Source organism: Hyperolius riggenbachi, chromosome 12, assembly GCF_040937935.1.
Source record: "Hyperolius riggenbachi isolate aHypRig1 chromosome 12, aHypRig1.pri, whole genome shotgun sequence".
In the NCBI taxonomy this organism is placed as follows: Eukaryota; Metazoa; Chordata; class Amphibia; order Anura; family Hyperoliidae; genus Hyperolius; species Hyperolius riggenbachi.
The window spans coordinates 114703951-114712553 of NC_090657.1; positions in this window are offsets into that span (position 1 = coordinate 114703951).

Here is an 8603-nt window from a genome sequence, read left to right on the forward strand (position 1 = left end):
GATGGCGGCGTGGGAGCGATTCAGGCTTATGGGGCTGGAAGAAGCCCCCGGTATGTATAAAATCTGTTTCTTTTTTCACCCCCCGTTCCTCTCTGGTTCCCTTTAATGTTGTTTTCTAACCATTTCTTCACCACTTTTGCTGTGTGTTTTGGGTCATGGTCATGGTGAAATGTCCAATGGTACCCAAGACCAAGTTTCTCTGCAGACGTTTGATGTTGTCATTGAGAATCCTCATGTATTGCTCTTTTTTATGGTGCCATTTACTGTGATTAGGTTCCTTGGTCCATTGGCTGAAAAATACCCCCAAAACATTAGGTTCCCACCACCACGTTTGGCAGTGGGGATGGTGTTCTTTGGGTTGAAGGCTTCTTCTTTTTTAATGCCAAATGGGAGGAAACCTCATTATTACCAAACAGTTCAATTTTTGTTTAATCTGACCATAACACAGAAGACCAGAAGTCGTCTTCTTTGTCCAGATGAGCATTTGCAAAGGCCAAGCAAGCTTTTGTGTGCTTTATCTGGAGAAGTGGCGTCCTCCTTGGTCTGCATCTGTGAAACCCAGCAGTATGCTGTGTCCGTTGGATTGTCTGCCTTGAGACATTGCCACCAGCAGAGCCCAGATTCACCAGGATGGCCTTGGTGGTTATCCCTGGATTATTTTTCACCTCTCTCACTATCCTCCTGGCTAGCACAGGTGTCACTTTTGGCATCCAACCACGTTCTCTGAGATTTTCCACAGTGTGGAACATCTTGTATTTTTTAATAATACTTTGCACTGTAGCCACTGAAACTTGAAAATATTTAGAAATGACCTTGTAGCCACAATGCGCAGTGGCAGGTCCTCACTGAGCTCTTTTATCTAAGCCATGACTGTCCACAAACTAACTGCAGACATAGAGCTGCTGTTTTTCACCTGTTGAGTTGATTAAAAGAGCTGTTGCAATTGGGGTAATTAGGATGCTTTAGAACAGCTTGAACTATTTGGAATGGTATAGAACTTTGGATTTTGCCACAGACTGTGACAGTTTGTGAAGGGTATGAATAAATTTGGACTGGACACTTTTTGTTCAAATGTAAATAAAAGCTGAGAAATGTTGTTTTTCCACAATAATGTCTCTTGTACATAGTCTTATTATCTTTTGGGAGACACTCTGTCATTTCCTGTCAAAAAAATTACTTGCTGGTTGATTAAAAGTAACTTTAAATCAAAAGTTGCCAGGGTATGAATAATGATGGGCAGCACTGTAGTTATGCTGCCTTATGCAGCTATGCAGAGCATTACAGGGAGCTTTTTTAGATTTACCTGTTCCGGGCTGCTGGATCGGCTTCTCTTCATCCGCCCGAGGTGCTACATTCCTGGCATCCTCTTCTGTGTTCCAATCACATGATATGACGTGATCGTAATCTAGGAGATTGTGTCAGTGTTGCAGTGCTGCCCAGTGGTGGAAGAGAGGTGATGAGACAGACTGTTCCATCATCCTCTTCCACTACCAGACATCGCTGCAACGCTGACACCATCCCCTGGATTACGATCACATGTCAATATCATATCAATTTGGAAGAGGACGTCTGCATTGGAGCATCGCGAGTGGAGGAGAAACTGATCCAGCCACTCGGAACAGGTAAATATGACCGCTCCCTGTGCCGCTCTGCATACCCTGCCAGGCTGGGAAAGGCAGACTTTTTTCCAGCAGCAGAAAAATATTGGTCCTACAGCGCACTTATAGTTTTGCAATAGACAAGACAAGACAAATAACATTTATGTCGTGCTTTTCTCCTGGCGGACTCAAAGCGCCAGAGCTGCAGCCACTAGGACGCGCTCTATAGGCAGTAGCAGTGTTAGGGAGACTTGCCTAAAGTCTCCTACTGAATAGGTGCTGGCTTACTGAACAGGCACAGCCGAGATTCGAACCCTGGTCTCCTGTGTCAGAGGCAGAGCCCTTAACCATTACACCATCCTGCCTTTAGCAGCAATATGTGGCTGCTAAAGGGTTAACAAACCATACCAAGCAAAATGTTTGCCCTAGTATCGCATCAAGTATCTGTGCCAACAACTGCTTCATTCACTTTCTATCTGCCCATAATCCAGCAGAATTCTAGTTAGAATTTTACCAGTTTGGGCTGGATTCACACTGACATGCAGAATTATTCTGCAATGCAACTAATACACTGTGAAATAGCCTTTAGAGTATTAAAAACTAGCATGAAAGCATATGTGTTTATTTCTGTCACATATAAAATGAATTTGTTAGGAAATTTCAATTATAACTTGGCATTGCTTTTTGGTGCTAAATGAATTATATATGTCCTTTTTTGCATTTCTTTAGCTTGTGTTACAGAAGCTCAGGTAGTATCCAGGAAGTGCAAAACTCCAATACAGTAGATCTCCTCTACTGAAAATAGCATGTATTATTTGTGCCGATTTCTCAGGTGAGGGTAAAATCCTTCTTTAATATGATCACTGTGGGAAACAGAGTGTTAAAAACAATCCTATTGCAATGCACAAAACATTTTTTTTAACCATATTAGTTAGGAAGAGCTTCAGAACAAGGTGCCAGGCTGGTTTATACTACATATTATGGCATCTTATATATGGTTTATGTTTTTCTTCAAAACAGAAAACTTGAGCAAGTATAGTATTGCATTTATGGAACAGATAGATTTCTATAAATGTGTGTCTCTTTGGCTTTGCATCACATTGCCCAGTAAAACCTATAAAGGAATATGCCAGTGTAGCAGACTTGTCTTGTCAGAACCAAGACTATACAGTTCAATGCATAATATTCAGGGTAAATGCTATGGACAGTTGGAATAATCCTACTTCATCCGGACAGGTTTTTTTTTTCATCCTGTTATACTAAACCTGTCTAACAAGTACCTCTCAGTATTAGTTAGCGAAGACCTCGTTCACATTTAATGTTGTCCGTCACATCACCCCATACCAGCCCGTTGCAGAAGCACCTCACGTGGTGTGGCGGGTCCCCTCGTGGCGCTGCAAGAGTAACTGTGTGTCATGTGCAGTGAACCCGGAAGTGAGGCATACTTCCATTGGAAACATTACTGATGCGATGCGACCTTTCGGAACCATTATGGTGCAGTTGCAGAAGAACAATGGACATGTGAAGTGTGGATGGGGCCCTTAATATATATGGTCAATGAAATGCAATAATTCTAACCTGCATTCAAATTCTATACAAAACTGTGTGCAATTTAGAGCTTGGCCAATCAAATGAACATCCCGTGTGGATTGGGCCTCTTCTAAACTACATACAATTTGCTTGAAATTTGTATACAAGACAGAATCTTTTGCATCTCATACACCAGCTCTAGTCTTCAACAAGCCATATTGTTATATTCTGGCTTTCTATTTAAAGTTGCTGTATTCTTAACATAATAAATAAAGTATTAAACAAAGTTTCTGTGTGTTTTTATGCATGTCTTTGAGAATAATTACTCTAACCATCCCCCCCCCCCCCCCCCATGGACCAGAGTAGTTTGAGCATTTTAGCCATGTCCCTATTACATCAGCAATAACTTTATCCATTGTTATGACACCTAAATTAAGTGTATATTGTTTGTTTGTTTGTTTTTCGAGGCAAACTAGACTTTCGTTGCATGGCATTTTTTCCCTCAAACAGTTTTGTTTTCTATGCATTTTTTAGGGAAACCTGAAGTATGTTTGGAAAAAAACAAAGTTTCACTTACCTGGGGCTTCTGCCAGCTTCCTGCAGCCAGCTTATGCCCACGCTGGTCCTCAACAATCCTCCGGTCTTCGGCACGGCTCAGTTTCGTTATTGCTGACTTGCAAGTCAATGGCCACTGCATGCGCGTGGCCGTGCGTGTTTTTGTTTGTGCTGCATCTGCATAGGTAGCACCCAGTGATGGGAGTGCGAATGAGGACGCGCAGTGCTTGGCGGCAGGCTCAGCCGTCAAAGGTGGAATTGAGATGCGGCGGGGGGGCCGGAGGATCGTTGAGGACCGACTTTGGCACAGAGTTACTGCAGGGGGCTGGCAGAAGACCCAGGGAAGTGAAACTTTTTTTTTTTTTTTTAAATACCTCAGGTTGTCTTTAACCTCCTGAGCGGTACGCCGCTCAGGTTTTGCTAGAGTCCCCTGTTATAAAACTATTAGTTTCTATGGATGAATAAGATGTTAGCTAGCACTAGGTTAGCTATGTCACGGAAGAGCCGTGAGACCAGAAATTGCAATGATTGTCGTTGCGTTGCCAGATCAAAATTTCATGTCTAGGGGGTCTTCTTTTGGAAATCTAGCTTTCATAGATGCTAGAGGAAGTCTTTTCATGAAGCCTGTTGTCTGTGACTGTCCCAAGGTTTTGTTTAAATATTAAGGAACATAGGATTTCTTGTCACAGGCAGATCTTGCCATTTGGAAAAGATAGCATTTGGTGGGCCCCAGCAAAGGTTGCTTCCTAGCAAATCTCACTCAGATGATAATTACCACACCAAAAGGTTGCTTTCATTCAAGGGAAGCCAAAGGAAGCTAGCTCCACAGAGGGCTGCTGGTATCCAGTAGCCGGTGTGGCACCACTGGAGAGCTGATTTAAATGCATGTGTTTTATTTCTGTCTGTTAAATAAAAACCGTACATAGCACAGCTATGAAATTAATATTGTCTTATTCGTTAAAATCTGCCCAATGTGTTGATATAAAATTCATAACAATAAACCATCCGGTTATTGAGGTATTTACCTTCTCGGTGACAAGACCTGATACAGCCTTCATGAAATATGTCATATGAATCGGTATTTTCTGAGGAATATGAATCTGTGACTGTTATGTGCGTGCAGGACGCGTAAGCCGAGATATGAAGACTGTCATATTTGGCGGGCACCAGGAACCCACCCAGGAGGTTAACCGAACCCTGTCCAGCCCCTGGGCTGAACCTGAGACTCCACCCAAAATTGTGGTTTATTCAAAAGTGTTTGCCAGGGCCTCCTCCTTCAGTCCTCCCCTGTGTACCATCACCTAATCAAGCCAGCCAGAGGTCCATGTGTCTGGCGGCCATTTCCCTGAACTGAAACAAAGGACATTTTCCATGTGCTTAAATTTTCCCAGAAAGGACATATTTCCACAAACTTAAGTATTTTCTTCCCTTATCTTTATTTTCCATACTGTGCTATTATTTGTCTCTATAATTGTTGATTTTAAAAATTTTCTGTATATATTATTTATAGTGCATTTTTAATAAACGACGCTAACGTCATTTATTTGTTCAGCTACCCTGCTATTCAACCGCACAAACTATACCCTGGCTTCTGAAGAGTCGCTGCTTTTGTCGATAGCTAGATAAAATAGCGTGTTTAACCGGCTTATTTGCAGGTCTAGAATCAGCCAGTCAGTGGGTTCCTCTGTCCCATTAGAACAGAGGTGGTGGCAGTTATACCCTGAAATAATGTGTAAGTTGTATTACCGTAACTCACAAGCTCCCTTCTAGTCGATCTGCTGCCAAAATCCCAGCGGTTTCTGCGCACCGATTGCATGGTCTGTGTGCTGAAACCGATTGGAAGGCATTGTGCGGTCCAGCCACTAGGAGGCTTGTGACAAGCTAGTATAGGTGTGTACAACCCCCCCGATTGCCCAGGATACCCCCGATCCAGCCGCTTATAGATTACCCAGCCTGGTTACAGCGATCGGCGCAACCTCCCCGACAAACTCCAGTCTTCTCTATGGGGAGGATCGTACATGACGTCACCGGCGTCATGACCTCATGTGCAGACCCGATCCTACCCATAGAGAAGACCGGACTTAAAGCTACGTCCTTGTGGCTTAGATGAAGTCACATAGGATGTCGATATATTGTAGTGGTGGATAAAGTGGTTAAACTTTTTTGATTGCAACTGCTGAAATTATTTCTCAGTAAAAGTGAAATAATTAGAGCATATCCTTATTGTAACAGAACAGAGAGGATAGGTGCACAAGGCTAGCAGATTAACAACCCCCTCACTTACTTGCTTGACCCAATGATATTCATACACATTCTACAGCTATAAATAGACCAGATACACAGTACAATCAGTGCACATAGTGCTGTGCTGTAACACTTTTTGTTCTCGCTAATTAAAGTGAACCAGAGATGAAAATAAACTAAGATAAACAATTGGCTCTGTCCTTCTACTCCTAAATATGACTTTTTCAGATATCTCAGGGTTTTATTTTATGTATAAACATTTACAAAGAATATTTAAAGGGACTCCGAGCTGTAAATAGAATCTCAATCTGAGCTTACCTGGGGCTTTCTCCAGCCCACCGTAGATTGGGAGGTCTCTCGGCGTCCTTCTGGCTCTTCTACCAGGCCTTCACTCAGAAATGGCTCCCGGCGACACTGGGCCTACGTGTCGGGCTCCTTCTTCCTGAAAGATGACGTTGGTCGTCGCCACGCCGGCCGCCTCGCGTCATCACGGTGGCCGGCTTGACAGTATGGCGCATGCGCCATACTGTCACGCCGGCCTAGTTGGTGACGACTGACGTCATCTTTGATTCTATTTACAGGTCAGAGTCCCTTTAATGTTTCATAGTCTCTGCTCAAGAGTCCCAGAGTGAAAATACATGAACTATTGACCTTTTTAGCTTTTCCTCCCCCAGTAAAAACCCCAGGAAAGTGCTTTATGCTGGGAATACATGGTTCGTTTTTTAGCTGATTATATGGTTCGATAATTTCCGACATGTCCGATCTCCCATTCAATTCTTTGGCCGCTCATTTTCTGATAGAAGTGAATGGAAAAAGATAAGAAAAACGAGCAGAAGATAAGAGAATCGACTGCAGAATCGAGTGGCAAAAACGATCTAGAGCAGAAACGCACGGCAGAAATGAACCGTGTATTCCCAGTATAATAGCTGTAATTTGTTATCAGTGCGCCGACTGGGTCCTGACTGGAGAAAAACTGTCAGTTCCATAGCTAATTATAAACTCTTTCAGGCAGGGAAAAAAGAAATGGAGCACAGGCAAATCCTATATCTGCATTTAAAGGGGGCTTAGATGCCTTCCTTGCGTTGAAAGACATCCATGGCTATAATTACTAGGTAATGCCCAGTGGTGTTGATCCAGGGATTTTATCTGATTGCCATCTGGAGTCGGGAAGGAATTTTTTCCCTTTTGGGGCTAATGGGACCATGCCTTGTAAGAGTTTTTCACCTTCCTCTGGATCAACAGGGATATGTGAGGGAGCAGGATGGTGTTGTACTTTGTTCTCTGGTTGAACTCGATGGATGTATGTCTTTTTTTTCAACCCAAATAACTATGTAGCATAAGTGTCTGTATGCTTGCCACTGTATATACACATGTCTATTTCATCATGTCACATCTCTGGTACACTTTAAGACTATGGCCTAAATGAGGCAAGTCTTTGCAGCTATAAGGCTCTGTTCTCCGCCCTGTGTGCTTTGGGTGGCAGTATGGGTCCCAGATTCAGAACACTGGCCAAAGTGCACATCTGTGAGTTTAGCTGTGTGAGAGTTACCCTAGCCACGTATTAAAGCAAGTTATGGTGGCAAAGCTAATTGGGGGGGGGGGGGGGGGTGCTTATTGTGTGCCAAATACTCACTTCCTGATCCATGTGACCCATATGTTTTTTACCTGCTGAGTGTGTCTATCCAATGCAACCTAGCCCAAGTATTTCCCTATCTGCTGTGTGTATCACTGTCTATATCAGTCTTTCTCAGCCAGGGCTCTCTGCTCTGGACCTCCAGGGTTCCTTGAGTACTCTGCAGGGGTTCCTTGGCATTTTCCCCCATCGTGGGGGAAGTATAATAGAGCACATTGAAATAGGGGATGCTGTCAAAATAATAATGAGCACATTAATAAAAAGCACTAGAATAAGTATAACGAGCGACATTGTGATAGGTGCTAGTGAAATAAACAGCATGTATTTATAACTGTGAGACCGCACTCTCTAGCTAGTTCCAGATAACTGGTGAAGCGTGCAGAAGCCGTATCCTGTGTATCACAGGATCTTCACAGGATCCACACCACTTCAAAATTAGTTTATTGAAAGGTTAAAAAGACAGATAAAAAGAACTGTAGGGCAAGACAGTCTGCTGTTCCAGGCTCTTTCTTCAGCAGACTGTCTTGCCCTACAGTTCTTTTTATCTCTGTCTTTTTAACCTTTCAGTAAACTAAGATTCATTTTCAAGTGGTGTGGACCTCTAGTGAAATAAACAGCCACCCCTACTTTTAAAGTCTATGCCTCCTGCAAAATACATGTTTCTTTTAGGCAAAAGGACTCAAATTTATAACGCAATCTTGTAGTGCAATCTTGTTGCTGTTGTATTTTCCTGGCTATTTTTTTACTTGGCTGAGCCGTGCAGAATTATATACTACGGCCTGATGAAGGGCGCTTGTATTGTGTAAAAAAAGCCTGAAACTAACATGTCGTTGCCTCTAAGACATATGCCTGTAAAGGTTACAACTATTTATTGATCAAGCCAAACTACAAAATTACAACACTTGTCAGCTCATTATTTTTATATGAGGACTATTTTTGTATAGCTGAAGAATTGTTTTTAGATCCTTTTTGCTATGTGTCCATAAAGTTTTTTCTATTTTTTGCACTACAAGATTGCGTTATAAATTTGAGTCCTTTTGCCT